At 44.5% G+C, this 16,124-nt stretch overlaps 1 non-coding gene across 1 annotated transcript; it reads left to right on the forward strand.

The window, feature by feature from the left end:
* Positions 1 to 13,715: 13,715 nt before the first annotated feature.
* On the forward strand, positions 13,716 to 13,822 carry LOC118485996. Its single transcript, XR_004877853.1, has one exon. It is a non-coding gene; the product is annotated as a small nucleolar RNA R71 (small nucleolar RNA).
* The last annotated feature ends 2,302 nt before the right edge of the window (positions 13,823 to 16,124 follow it).

Raw genomic sequence — 16,124 nt, forward strand, 5'->3', positions numbered from 1 at the left:
TAAAATTGATAGCCGCTGCTGTTGAATTTCAAAAGATCCTCCAAAGGGGACCCACCTAAAGTCGAAGCCGTCATCTCTCTGCTGAACGGAAGTTCTGACCTGAGCTCTCACGGTTTCGCACCTAACCCCTTTACAGATATCAGCTGTGGTATACTCACCTGTAAGACTGAATATTTGGGATCTGAATACGGGAGTATATTCAAGTGGAATGATACACAATCGAGTTTAAGTCTTTAAAAACATTAATATCGTATCTCGAATCGATTGAAGTCTGTGTGAGAATTTAAGTGGACAAACATACTGACAATCTAGGTAAATTGTTTTTAACTTAAAATGTAATCAAGCTTAATGGTGTTAGTGATTGGTCTCAGAATCTAATATGATCCTCTCGCACGAACTCACAAAAATATGGTTTGTAAATATTATGTTTAGGTATGTTTCTGTTTACATGTGATGGCAGGTAACATCTCTCAGAAAATCCAAAAAGTTTTTTGTGTGTTTTAGTTAAATTTTGAAAAAGTCAAAAAGTTTTTCGACAACTGGCGTTGGAAAACTAATTTTCAAAATTCCGAGTGCTAAACATGATGAGCAGAATTTGAGGGGGAGTGTTTGTGTAAATCTAATTGTTTTCGTTAATCTAACCTACTTCAAGTGGTTCATCATAGATAGTTGAGAGAAAGTTTGTGTTGGTGCACAGTTATATGTTAATTGGTGCTTATGAGAGGGAGTCATGTGTTGGTGCACAGGTATTTGATATGTGATAAAATTAGAAAATTTATTTCTGGGAGAAGATTGTGCAGGTAGCCAAGTTTCGATTCCTGAAGATCTCTGTTAGAGCCAGGTTGATCGATTCTGAAAGCCTGTGAAGATCAGACAACAATCCTGAAGATGTTACTAAAGAACAAAAGAATGCTAGTAAATCAAGAGGGGGAGTCTGAAGATTGAAAGAAGAGAAAGCCCAGAGACTGATCTAGATTGAAGATGTGAAGACACGGTTTTGCAGTCAGGGTGTATTGGCGACTCCATCAACATCTGAGTGGGAGTCTGTTGGTGCACTACATCTGTTGATTTCGTCTAGAGTGTCTAGGATCAGGTCTTACATCGTATTGTATAGCATAGGGCACGAAATACGAGAAAACAGGAGTCTGTATAGGTTTTATGAGTTAGGTCCGCTCATAGGGTCATGAGATCCTAGGTTCGCTCATTTGTCAGCATGGTCCGCTTATGTGGACTTTGTGGTCCGCTCTTATGGCATAGTGACACATAAGCGGACCTAAACATCTATATATAGGGGTTGTTTGAGCGGACCTCATAACGTTCATTCTGTATTCCACGCCGAAGCTCTGCCGGTCTGAAGATCGAGCTGTAAAACGTTTCAAATCAATAAAACAAGCAGTTAGGAGGAAGAACAAGCTATTTCTACTTACGTTTCTTATTATTCCGCATCTGAAACGCAAGAGACAACCTCTGAACGACTGGTTTGGGTCAGTAAACGATCCTACACAGAAGCCTGGGCACGGGGACGTGTTTAGTGAGCACGCCCCGTTTCCAGTTACCTGAACTAGGCATTTTCTGCAGATTGTGCAGCACGGGGCCGTGTTGGGCGGGCACGGCCCGTGCTGAACTTGCTGTAATGAAGAAAATTTTGTCGGACGGCTCTGTTTTCGTGCATGGAGTGCTGGTGCAATTTTCCCTTGTTATCCTTCACCATCCCGAGTGTGTTTTATTCCTGAAAATTAAAACTAGAAAACATAAAAATTAATCTAAGCTAAACTAAGGATAGTTCCGCGGAATGCCTTCGTGGTGCGCCACGTTTATAAGGGTCCTTGGCTAGACCCAAAGCCTGGTCATATGTAACCCAAGTGGGATGTTTTGCATCCCATGCTACACCGTCGGAGAGCATCATCCAAACTTGAGTCAATGACCTTCATGTAGTTGACCAGGTCGTCGTGTTCTACTCTTTTTCCAACTCCAAACTTCATTTCCACGTCCCAATCCTCAATGTTAGTGTTCCATCATTCATATCTACCACTGCTTGGGCCGTAGCTAGGAATGGCCTCCCTAGGATGAGTGGTACTTCTGCATCTTCCTCCATATCTAGTATGACAAAGTCAGCCGGAAAGACAAATTCGCCAACTTTGACAAGTAGATTTTTAGCGACACCTTGTGGATATTTGACAGATCTATCGGCGAGTTGTATGCTTATTTTTGTAGGGCTTGTTTTCCCTAAGCCGAGACGGTTGAACATTGATGAGGGCATGAGTTTGATGCTTGCCCCGAGATGGGCTAGTGCATTATGAACGGGGGATTCCCCAATCGAGCAAGGAATTGTGAAGCTTCCGGGGTCAAGCTTCGTTTGCGGGAGTTTGTTGAGTAGTAAGGTGGAGCATTCTTCGTCTAAATTAACTAATTGCAATGATTCAATTTTCCTTTTATGAGTGAGGAAGTCCCTCATAAATTTTGAATATTTAGGCATTTGAGTTAGGACTTCGATAAATGGAATATTAACATGCAATTGTTTTAGTAAATTTTCGAACTTTGCGAATTGCTCATCGGTCTTTTGACGAATTAACCGACCGGGGTATGGAACCGGAGGAGTCTTAGTAGGCTCTTGAATTGATGGAGAAGCCTTCTCTTGTTGGGGCATGGGTGGAGTTTTGGTCTGGCTTCTTTCAGATGGTGGTAATGGCACCTCTTCGGGACCCACGGTACAGTTTCTCAACGTTATGAGATGTACTTGTGCCTTCGAGTTGGTTTCGGTATTACTTGGTAACACGCCTTGTGGTCTCTCGGATAAATTATGAGCTATTTGATTTAATTGTTTTTCAATATTTTGTATACTAGCTTGTTGATTTCTAAAATTTGATTCCAATTGTTGAAATCGATCCGAGTTTTTCTTTTCGGTGTCGGAGATGAGGCGAGATACAGTATCTTCACGCCTTTCCCGTCCACCTTGTTGTTGAGAGAAATTTTGTGACTCGTTTCTTGGTTGTTGAAAGTTTCTTCATTGGTTTAGATTTTGTTGGTTACTACCATTGCCGGGCTCTCTCCAACCAAGGTTAGGGTGGTTACGCCATCCTTGGTTGTAGGTACCCGTTGGAGGACCCGACGGCCTAGGTCTAATATCAATGTAGTTTACCGACTCTGTTTGATCATCTAACTCTTTCATACAACTCCAATTTTCGTGTGGCCCACCACACCCTTCACAAGCCATGACCGAGGCTGTTTTTGCCATTTCTAGATTTTTGATTTTTGAAGAAAGGGCCTCGATTTGGGCTTGTAAAGAAGCGCTTTCATCAACCTTATGGGCACCCGGGGCAATAGATTTATTACCTCGGGAAGTGTGCTGTGACACCCCAGGAAAACCGGGAAAACCTTACAACTTGACTAGCTTCCTCAGTGAGTGCCGTCAAATTTCGGGACGAAATTTCTTTCAACTTGGGGATGATGTGACAACCCGAAACCTAGAACCTTTCGTTGTAACTTGCTTGTACGTTATGTGACTAGTTAAAATGATAACGTGAACCCTTTTATGTGATAAGTGCTTTGTTGTGAGTGCTTTTGTATATATATGTGTACGTGTTTTATGTGAACCGAGAACCCGACACGAAACAACGGACCCGACTCGAGACCAAGAGGTCTCGAGTGAATAGTGACCGAATAGGCCTTTGGGCCGAGAACCTTGTGGCCGGTTGGGCCTTTGGGCCGTAAACCCCCACTCGAAACCCATAAGGGTGCACCATTTGGAACTTGAACTAGCCTATATAAACTACCCTTAGTTAGTTTTTGCCATTTGTTGAACATTTCACACACACACTCTCCTACTCCTCTCTCTAAGCCTTAAGAACACAAACACACCTCCAAGACTCTCGGATCCACTCGGTTGGCACAAGAACTCTCGGATTTGGACTTTGGATCGACACACACACACACATCACCAACCGGTTAGTACTTGTTATGTTTATGGTTGATTTTTGGTTGTGTTTTGTGATGCATGAATGAGATGATGTTTATGGTTAGAGATTACATGATAATATGGGTAATATGATTCAACTAGTGTAAGATATGTTTGATGATGTTTATGTGTGTTAAAAAGCCTTAATGTTGAATGTGTTGCTAAAAGAACTCATGATATCTTATGAACAATACACAAAACCCTTGATTATTGATGATTATGAAAAACCGGTTTGTTTATGTATTGTATCATGCTAATCGGATAGGTGTAGATATGATTTTTGAGATGTTTTGATGAGTATGTTAAAGTATGTTTCATTTTGGTTCATAAGTTTGCTTGAACAAAGGATTGAATATGTGATGAATATGTTTGAACATATGAAGAACACTTTGAATGATAGTTGAAGATTGAAAACCCTTGTGATTTTGATCCATCTTTGACTAATGGCCTGATTAGGAAAAATGTTAGTGGATTTCTATTGGTTATTTCCTGATTTAGGGCCTGATTATATTGTACAATTTGGCTGACTACATCTGCATCAACACGTGAACATGAAAATGACAGCTTACCGACTCGCAATCACCCAGTTGCGACTCGCAACCACAGCGTGATGACTCGAGACCACGCGGTTGCGACTCGCAACCATATCAGGACAAGCCGAAACCACAGGTTACGAGTCCGGTTGCGACTCGAGACCTTAGCATGATGAACCGAGACTACGGTTGCGACACCGGTTGCGACTCGCAACCATCCATGATCAACACACAGCATGACTCGAGACCATGCTTGCGAGTCCGGTTGCGACTCGAGACCACACTTTGGGCCTTAGTTAGTGGGCCGGACTTATGAACTTCTGTGCTACTGTTGATGAGTTATTTGGGCCTGTTATCACGAGCCCAACTGTTTGGACTTTGAACATGTGATTAACTGTTACCTATGAACTGCTACTGATTAAACGTGTCTGCCATACGTGTTGAACATTTGTGCACTACTTGGTTCGAATCTGATTATACGTGATAACCGTGATAGGACGTTATTGACTACTTGCGACTTGATTGACTTTCTGTGATTAACTGCCGAGCAAACCGAGGTGAGTTCACACCCTTTACAAAGCATGGGATTCCCTGGGTTGGGAATGGGATTCAGGAACATGGGTTCCTCGTCTACCATTGGGTAGGACGTCAGTGGTTCAGGAATGTGATTCCTCGTCCGGATGGACGGATAAACGTACTAGACTAAAACTCTATCACGAAGTCCCTCCTTTTTGTATCGACTAATCGCCGGGCCAATGGCGAGCGGGTCATTAGTTAGATAGCGCTATTTAGGTCTGACAAGCCTCACACCGTGCCGCAGAGGACGGGCGTGAACTAATGGATCTGGGGCACGTCAATGATGATAGACATTGATGTTTTCAGGGCACATAAACATGACTACAGTCAGCAATCGATACGGTAACGAGTCTAGTATACACATGGGGTAGCCCCCACGGCTGGAGAGCCAGATGATGTACATGGGGTAGCCCCCACGGCCGAAATGCCTGATAACTACATGGGGTAGCCCCCACGGCCGGAGTGCCGGAGTAACTGGGAACGAACTGGTCACGTTTTTAAAACTATGGGGTAACCCCCACGGCAGGATGCCAGATAAAGTAAACTGTTTTCGAAACAACTAAAACGAACGCCCACCCGTGAACTCACTCAACTAGTTGTTGACTCGTTACTACATGCTTTGCAGGACCATAGGTACTCAGTGGGAGCTTGCATGGAGGAGGATCGTTGTGGGACAGGGATTGCTACAAGACTATGTCAAACTTGAGACTTTTGGGAACTTATGTTATAACTTTAAACTTATGCTTCCGCTTGCAACTTAAACTTATTTGTTTTGGAACACCAATCGTGATGGTTAAACTTTTATAACTACTTATATGCTTGTTCAGTATGATTGGTGGCTGGATCCTGGTCAGTCACGCCTCCATGCGGTAGTACTCCGCAGGTGGGATTTTGGGGGTGTGACAGATTGGTATCAGAGCCATTGGTTATAGTGAACTTGGTTTTAATAAAGGAGAAACGTTTTTGTTAAAACCAGACTATAACCGGTTTAGTGCTCAACGGTCCACAACGACACTTCGCTCCTCATGCAAGGCTCAACGTTCTAGGTAATATGATGTGCGTATATTGCCTACTTGTTAGTTGCGTAGTACATTGCTCATGGTATGCTTGATTAGTATAACTACTGTTGTTTGAACACGTGTGTGCTTACTCTGTCCTACTATCGTGCTTTCGCGAACCTCTCTCACACGTATTACTCTTATTATGAAGAACCATGTCTGGACGCGTTAACATGACACAAGCCCAGTTGACGGCTTTGATCAACGAGCGAATTGACGCAGCGCTCGCAGCTGCACGCGCAGGAGGTATATCCTGCAGTCCGAAATTGTTCTAGGATCGTTTGGATCCTACTCTCGTGAACCAACCTTTGTGTTAAACTCTGTCTTTTCTTCCACCTACCTTAGGTCAGTATGCTCAGGCACCGGTGTGCACTTTTAAGACCTTTATGGACTGTCGACCCACGACTTTTAGCGGCACTGAAGGAGCAGTAGGTCTCCTACACTGGTTTGAGAAACTGGAGTCTGTGTTCGAAATGTGCGAATGCCCTGAAGCGCGCAGGGTGAAGTATGCTACTGGTACTCTCGAGGGTTTGGCTCTCACGTGGTGGAATGCTCAAGTGCAGATGTTAGGGTTGGTTGCTGCCAACGCCACCCCATGGGAAACTTTCAAGGAAATGATCAGGGAAGAATACTGCAGTCGTGACGACATTCACAAACTGGAAGATGAGTTCTACAATCTCAAGATGTCGGGGTCGGAGATTGAGGCATACACTAAGAGATCGCATGAGCTAGCCTTGTTGTGTCCTACTATGGTGGATCCTCCCTACAAGCGAATTGAACTCTATCTCAAGGGCTTGGTGCCAGAGATCCAAAGCCATGTGACTTCAGCGAACTTGACTACTATCCAGCAGGTTGTACAGTTGGCTCACCGTCTCACTGACCAAGCGGTGGAGCAGAACAAGTTACCGAAGCGCATAGGTGCTGCAACTACTTCTGGTGCTTCTAGTGGGGATAAACGGAAATGGGATGGAACTTCAAGCAGGGGTTCAACTTCAGTGCAAACTCAGTCTCAGCAGAGAAAGACAGATGATCACAAGAGCCCCAGTCAGCAGTCGTCTGGTGGTCAAAGTCATGGTGGATACAAAGGAAATCACCCCAAGTGCAATCGTTGTAGCCTACACCACAGTGGGCCATGCACCAGGGGCAACTGTCATCGATGCAACAAGCCTGGTCATGTTGCAAAGGATTGCAGAAGCGCATACCCCGTCAATCAGAATCGTCAGCAACCTCAGCAGAACCAGCGACAGCAGCAGGGTAACAACAAAGGATGCTTTCAGTGTGGAGCTGAGGGCCACTTCAAGAAAGATTGTCCCCAACTGAACCAGAACAACAACAACAATCAGGGGAATGGTAACAATGGGAACAACAACAACAATGGTGCTAGGGGACGTGTGTTCGTGATTGGTCAAGGTGAAGCGAGGAATGATCCCAACGTGGTGACGGGTAAGTTCCTTCTCGACGACTTTTATGTTACAGTCTTATTTGATTCGGGTGCCGATACTAGCTATGTGTCACTAGAAGTTAGTAAGATGCTTAAGCGTATTCCTACACCCCTGAGCGACAAGCACACTGTAGAGCTAGCTAATGGTAAGAGTTTGGAAGCCTCACACGTAGTCAAGGGTTGCCAGCTTATTCTCGATAACCAGACCTTCTCTATTGATCTTATTCCTATTGTCTTGGGTAGTTTCGTCGTTGTCATTGGGATGGATTGGTTATCCCAACACCGAGCAGAGATTCTTTGCAACGAGAAGATCGTTCGTATTCCTGGTCTAGGTAGTGAACCTCTCATGATTCGTGGCGACAAGAGAAGTGCTGTTGAGAACATTATCTCTCTTCTTAAGGCTCAGAAATGCTTACGAAAGGGCCACGCTGCGATTTTGGCTTTAGTTACTGATACCACAGAAAAGGAGAAGAAGTTAGAAGATTTTCCCGTTGTACGCGACTATCCTGAGGTATTCCCTGAGGAATTACCTGGTCTTCCGCCCCATCGCCAAGTCGAGTTTCAGATTGATCTAGCTCCTGGAGCCGCGCCTGTAGCCCGTGCACCTTATCGTTTAGCGCCATCAGAGTTGGAAGAACTCTCCACGCAGCTACAAGAACTCTTGGATAAGGGTTTTATTCGTCCTAGCTCATCGCCTTGGGGAGCTCCAGTACTATTTGTGAAGAAGAAGGATGGTACCTTCAGAATGTGTATCGACTATCGCGAACTCAACAAGGTGACTGTGAAGAATCGTTATCCTCTACCGCGTATTGACGACTTGTTCGACCAGTTGCAGGGGTCGAGCTACTATTCAAAGATCGATCTGAGATCGGGATATCACCAGCTGAGAGTTCGGGAAGAGGATGTCTCTAAGACGGCCTTTAGGACTCGATATGGGCACTATGAGTTTTTGGTCATGCCGTTTGGGCTGACGAACGCACCGGCAGTTTTTATGGATTTGATGAATCGAGTGTGCAAACCGTATCTGGACAAGTTTGTTATAGTCTTCATCGACGACATCCTGATCTATTCGAAGAGCAAAGAAGAGCACGAGCAACATCTACGACTTATTTTGGAACTCCTTCGGAAGGAACAGCTTTACGCAAAATTCTCGAAATGCGACTTCTGGCTTCGTGAAGTCCATTTCCTAGGGCATGTGGTGAACAAGGATGGGATTCACGTTGATCCATCCAAAGTGGAATCTATTAAGAACTGGCCTGCGCCTCGTACACCAAAGGAAATTCGCCAATTTTTGGGATTGGCAGGTTACTACCGGAGATTCATTAAGGATTTTTCTAAGATCGCGCAGCCCCTGACCTTGCTAACGCAGAAAGGCGTTGTTTATCGTTGGGGAGATGCACAAGAGTTAGCTTTTCAGCATCTAAAGGATAGACTTTGTAGTGCACCTATCCTTTCATTGCCAGAGGGCACAGATGATTTTGTGGTTTACTGTGATGCATCAATTCAAGGTCTTGGTTGTGTATTGATGCAACGAGATAAAGTCATAGCTTACGCCTCACGACAACTTAAAGTTCACGAGAAGAACTACACGACACATGATTTAGAGCTGGGAGCTGTTGTTTTTGCACTTAAACTATGGCGGCATTACCTGTACGGAACCAAGTGCGCCATCTACACCGACCACAGAAGTTTAGAACACATATTCAAGCAGAAGGAACTGAATATGCGGCAGCGACGATGGGTCGAGCTGCTGAATGACTACGAGTGCTCTATCAGGTATCACCCGGGCAAGGCCAACGTAGTGGCGGACGCCCTCAGTCGAAAGGACACTACGCCTAAGCGTGTAAGAGCTTTACAACTCACGATCCATTCTAGTCTACCTTCGCAAATACGAGCTGCTCAGATAGAAGCACTGAAACCAGAAAACGTTAGAGCAGAAGCTCTACGCGGGTCAAGGCAACGCTTAGAACAGAAGGAAGACGGTGCTTATTATGTAACAGGACGCATTTGGGTCCCACTCTATGGCGACTTACGAGAACTTGTGATGGATGAAGCGCACAAATCTCGCTACTCGGTACACCCTGGTTCGGACAAGATGTACCACGATATTAAAACTACGTATTGGTGGCCTAGCATGAAGGCCCACATAGCAACCTACGTCAGCAAGTGTTTGACTTGTGCGCGAGTCAAGACAGAATATCAGAAACCTTCAGGCCTACTTCAGCAACCAGAGATACCACAATGGAAATGGGAGCAAATTTCCATGGATTTCGTTACTGGCTTACCTAGATCACAGCGCGGGAACGATACTATCTGGGTGATCGTGGATCGACTCACAAAATCCGCACACTTTTTGGCAATCAAGGAGACGGATAAGTTCTCCACTCTGGCGGAAATATACCTCAAGGAAGTTGTTTCGAGGCACGGGGTGCCCACCTCTATTATCTCTGATCGAGATGCACGTTTTACTTCGGAACTGTGGCAGGCAATGCACAAGTCTTTTGGCTCACGTTTAGATATGAGCACAGCATATCACCCACAGACGGACGGGCAGTCCGAACGTACTATTCAGACCTTAGAAGACATGCTTCGCGCTTGTGTAATCGACTTTGGCAACAGCTGGGAAAGGCATCTGCCACTCGTGGAATTTTCGTATAATAACAGCTACCACACCAGCATTAAAGCTGCTCCGTTTGAGGCATTGTACGGACGTAAATGCCGGTCACCCCTCTGTTGGGCAGAGGTGGGGGATAGTCAAATCACTGGTCCAGAACATGTGGTAGACACTACTGAGCGGATTGCTCAAATACGACAACGCATGGCGGCCGCTCGTGACCGTCAGAAGGCTTACGCCGATAAGGGCAGGAAACCACTTGAGCTCCAGGTTGGGGAGCGGGTATTACTCAAAGTTTCACCCTGGAAGGGTGTGGTTCGTTTTGGTAAACGAGGCAAACTTAACCCACGATACGTTGGACCTTTCGAAATTCTTGAGAAAATAGGCAAGGTGGCCTACAGACTGAAATTACCAACAGAACTCGGTGCAGTTCACAACGTTTTCCATGTGTCAAATCTGAAGAAGTGTCTGTCAGATGAGACGCACGTAGTTCCTCTGAAGGAACTCACGATCGACGAACAGTTGAAATTCGTCGAAGAACCTGTCGAGATCACGGACCGGGATGTTAAGGTCCTCAAGAGCACTAGAATACCTCTTGTTCGAGTTCGTTGGAACTCACGTCGCGGCCCAGAGTTTACCTGGGAGCGCGAAGATCGGATGAAACAAAAGTATCCCCAACTGTTTGAGAACAGTACTAACGCTACTGAGGCTGAAGCTACGGAATTTCGGGACGAAATTCCAGATCAACGGGGGGTGGATGTGACACCCCAGGAAAACCGGGAAAACCTTACAACTTGACTAGCTTCCTCAGTGAGTGCCGTCAAATTTCGGGACGAAATTTCTTTCAACTTGGGGATGATGTGACAACCCGAAACCTAGAACCTTTCGTTGTAACTTGCTTGTACGTTATGTGACTAGTTAAAATGATAACGTGAACCCTTTTATGTGATAAGTGCTTTGTTGTGAGTGCTTTTGTATATATATGTGTACGTGTTTTATGTGAACCGAGAACCCGACACGAAACAACGGACCCGACTCGAGACCAAGAGGTCTCGAGTGAATAGTGACCGAATAGGCCTTTGGGCCGAGAACCTTGTGGCCGGTTGGGCCTTTGGGCCGTAAACCCCCACTCGAAACCCATAAGGGTGCACCATTTGGAACTTGAACTAGCCTATATAAACTACCCTTAGTTAGTTTTTGCCATTTGTTGAACATTTCACACACACACTCTCCTACTCCTCTCTCTAAGCCTTAAGAACACAAACACACCTCCAAGACTCTCGGATCCACTCGGTTGGCACAAGAACTCTCGGATTTGGACTTTGGATCGACACACACACACACATCACCAACCGGTTAGTACTTGTTATGTTTATGGTTGATTTTTGGTTGTGTTTTGTGATGCATGAATGAGATGATGTTTATGGTTAGAGATTACATGATAATATGGGTAATATGATTCAACTAGTGTAAGATATGTTTGATGATGTTTATGTGTGTTAAAAAGCCTTAATGTTGAATGTGTTGCTAAAAGAACTCATGATATCTTATGAACAATACACAAAACCCTTGATTATTGATGATTATGAAAAACCGGTTTGTTTATGTATTGTATCATGCTAATCGGATAGGTGTAGATATGATTTTTGAGATGTTTTGATGAGTATGTTAAAGTATGTTTCATTTTGGTTCATAAGTTTGCTTGAACAAAGGATTGAATATGTGATGAATATGTTTGAACATATGAAGAACACTTTGAATGATAGTTGAAGATTGAAAACCCTTGTGATTTTGATCCATCTTTGACTAATGGCCTGATTAGGAAAAATGTTAGTGGATTTCTATTGGTTATTTCCTGATTTAGGGCCTGATTATATTGTACAATTTGGCTGACTACATCTGCATCAACACGTGAACATGAAAATGACAGCTTACCGACTCGCAATCACCCAGTTGCGACTCGCAACCACAGCGTGATGACTCGAGACCACGCGGTTGCGACTCGCAACCATATCAGGACAAGCCGAAACCACAGGTTACGAGTCCGGTTGCGACTCGAGACCTTAGCATGATGAACCGAGACTACGGTTGCGACACCGGTTGCGACTCGCAACCATCCATGATCAACACACAGCATGACTCGAGACCATGCTTGCGAGTCCGGTTGCGACTCGAGACCACACTTTGGGCCTTAGTTAGTGGGCCGGACTTATGAACTTCTGTGCTACTGTTGATGAGTTATTTGGGCCTGTTATCACGAGCCCAACTGTTTGGACTTTGAACATGTGATTAACTGTTACCTATGAACTGCTACTGATTAAACGTGTCTGCCATACGTGTTGAACATTTGTGCACTACTTGGTTCGAATCTGATTATACGTGATAACCGTGATAGGACGTTATTGACTACTTGCGACTTGATTGACTTTCTGTGATTAACTGCCGAGCAAACCGAGGTGAGTTCACACCCTTTACAAAGCATGGGATTCCCTGGGTTGGGAATGGGATTCAGGAACATGGGTTCCTCGTCTACCATTGGGTAGGACGTCAGTGGTTCAGGAATGTGATTCCTCGTCCGGATGGACGGATAAACGTACTAGACTAAAACTCTATCACGAAGTCCCTCCTTTTTGTATCGACTAATCGCCGGGCCAATGGCGAGCGGGTCATTAGTTAGATAGCGCTATTTAGGTCTGACAAGCCTCACACCGTGCCGCAGAGGACGGGCGTGAACTAATGGATCTGGGGCACGTCAATGATGATAGACATTGATGTTTTCAGGGCACATAAACATGACTACAGTCAGCAATCGATACGGTAACGAGTCTAGTATACACATGGGGTAGCCCCCACGGCTGGAGAGCCAGATGATGTACATGGGGTAGCCCCCACGGCCGAAATGCCTGATAACTACATGGGGTAGCCCCCACGGCCGGAGTGCCGGAGTAACTGGGAACGAACTGGTCACGTTTTTAAAACTATGGGGTAACCCCCACGGCAGGATGCCAGATAAAGTAAACTGTTTTCGAAACAACTAAAACGAACGCCCACCCGTGAACTCACTCAACTAGTTGTTGACTCGTTACTACATGCTTTGCAGGACCATAGGTACTCAGTGGGAGCTTGCATGGAGGAGGATCGTTGTGGGACAGGGATTGCTACAAGACTATGTCAAACTTGAGACTTTTGGGAACTTATGTTATAACTTTAAACTTATGCTTCCGCTTGCAACTTAAACTTATTTGTTTTGGAACACCAATCGTGATGGTTAAACTTTTATAACTACTTATATGCTTGTTCAGTATGATTGGTGGCTGGATCCTGGTCAGTCACGCCTCCATGCGGTAGTACTCCGCAGGTGGGATTTTGGGGGTGTGACATGTGCCACTGAAAATTAGTTTGAGCAATTTCCTCAATTTGATTATATATTTCATTCGGGCGACGATTACCTAAGAGTCCCCCAGAGCTAGAGTCATGTGTTTGTCTTGTGTGTGGCAACAACCCATTGTAGAAAGTGGATACTTGTTGCCACACCGCAAGACCGTGATGAGGACACTTTCTTAGTATCTCCTTCAACCTTTCCCAAGTTTCATATAAGGATTCCCCATCCTCTTGTGAATATGTATTAATTTCAGTCATTAATTTAGCCATTTTAGCAGGAGGGAAATACTTATACAGAAACTTTAGGGCTAGTTCATCCCAGGTGTTTACCGAGCCAACTGGGAGGGCATTAAGCCAAGCCTTAGCTCGGTCTTTTAGTGAAAATGGAAACATTCGAAAGCGGATGGCGTCTTTGATGCTCCACTGATCCGGAAGGTATCACATATTTCTAAGAAATTAGTAATATGTAGATGAGGATCCTCGTCCGCAAACCCATGGAAGGTTGCGGAGTTTTGAAGCATTTGTATCAAATGTGGCCGAAGTTCGAAGTTGTTGGCTTCGGCATTCGGTGCATTGATAGCGGCGCGGAGATTACCTACGGTGGGTCGTAGGTAATCTATGAGGGTACGTTGGTCCGCCATTGGAAGTGGGTCCCCTAAAACTTTCTCTTGGTTTTTTGCTTTGAGTCTCTTTCGTAGAAAGCGTTCGGGTTCATCTAGGGGTTCTTTTATGTCTCTACTGGAACTGGAGCTCATACACTACGTGGAAAATGCAAAGGTGGCGCCTGAGTTCCAAGTCCTATAATAAAAACAAAGTAGAATGTTGGTCAGAAGCTTCACCACGGCCCTGTGCTCAGATGAACACGGCCCGTGGTCAAAGATACAGTGATTGTTTTCCGAATCCCTGTTACCGGGGAGTTCAACACGGCCCCATGTTGCACCGACACGACCCTGTGCTCAACTCTCTGTAACTCGGAAAATAAAAACTGCCAGTAACAACGTTGGGCACGACCCGTGTCCGACCAGGCACGGTCCGTGCTGAGCTCTGCAGAAACTGAAAAATTAAGAAAATCCTAAAAAAAACAGAAAAATTAGAAAAAACAATTAGGCCGTTGATTCCTAACTTTCTTAAAATCCTTGTGTCCCCGGCAACGGCGCCAAAAACTTGATGCGTGTCGTGTGTTATAGGTTTTTATATATATTTTAAGCCTTGTTACACTTTTTAGTCAAGTTTTAAATTTATAAAACACGATATTTACTAACACTAAACACACATATGGGCAAGTGCACCCATCGTGGATGTAGTATACAGTTGGTAAGATACCGAGGTCGTCCAACGACACAAGAGCTTTTAGTACCGGTTTATCCTCAACGTCTAATCAAATCAAAGGTTAGAAAAAGGTTTTTAAACTAGAAAAATAAAACTAACTAAAATGCTAAAAAATAAATTAAAAGTAAAAACAGATAGACAAGATGAATCACTTGGATCCGACTCATGTGTAGTGTAACCTTTGATTATTTCCGCACTTGTGCACTTTTCAAGAGATTATCTTAGTTATTGTAGTAGGCCCCTCTTTTGAAGGTGACGTTACCCTCAACCCAGTAGTTTGAGTCAGCAAGGATACAATCCTAAATGATCGGATTATTGAAAGATAATTAATTAAGTTATTAATGCGTAATGTGGTAGGCCCCTCTTTTGAAGGTGACGTTACCCTCGGCTAAGTAGTCTGAGTCAGCAGGGATACAGTCCTAAGTAGCCGGGTTAAAATTTTAATAGTAGCTTAGTTATGAGGGGATCAAAGAGTTTGGACCCCCGCCATCCAATACTAGTGGGTATTGAAGGAGGTCCTACTAAATTGGACCCAGGTCCTTTGCAGGATCTATACACTGAAGAATGGCAAGACTCTTACCAAACCGTTCCCTTAACCCCCGACCAGGTAGCCAACATATCTCCATATAGACCGTGGAGATATGAATGGTGAAAATCTTTTATTTTATATAGACAATAAAATAATGCCAAGACACCACAGACAAACGATAAGGAAGAATCACCTTCAACATAAGAAACTAGTTATTAAAGTCATTAATACATAACCAAATAAAAAGTGAAAATAGATTAAAATAAAAAGTATTACACTAAACACTTGTCTTCACCAAGTGATGTAAGAGACTTAGGCAAACATGGCCTTTGATTGTCAAGAACTCTTATGATCAATCTTGGATCGCAAGACGACTCACACACTCTATGATGGACAATGGATGATGGTGGTGGATGATGGTGTTGTGATGGTGGTGGGTGGTGGGTGGTGGGTGAAGTGTGAGAGAAGTGGTGTGCCAAGGGATGAGTTGAAAGTGATCCAAGCACTCCTATTTATAGGCTGAACAGATGCTCGAGCACGGCCCCGTGTCCATCCTCCTTCATTTTCTTCATTAATTGCAGTTTGTTTGCATTAGTTGACCACGCCCCCGTGTCCGCTGAGCACGACCCCGTGTGCAGAAGCGTATTTGTACTATCAAGATTTCCCTAGATTCTGCGAATCTTAGAGTTGACCACGGCCCCGTGTCCG

Source organism: Helianthus annuus, chromosome 13 (genome assembly GCF_002127325.2).
Source record: "Helianthus annuus cultivar XRQ/B chromosome 13, HanXRQr2.0-SUNRISE, whole genome shotgun sequence".
NCBI lineage: Eukaryota > Viridiplantae > Streptophyta > Magnoliopsida > Asterales > Asteraceae > Helianthus > Helianthus annuus.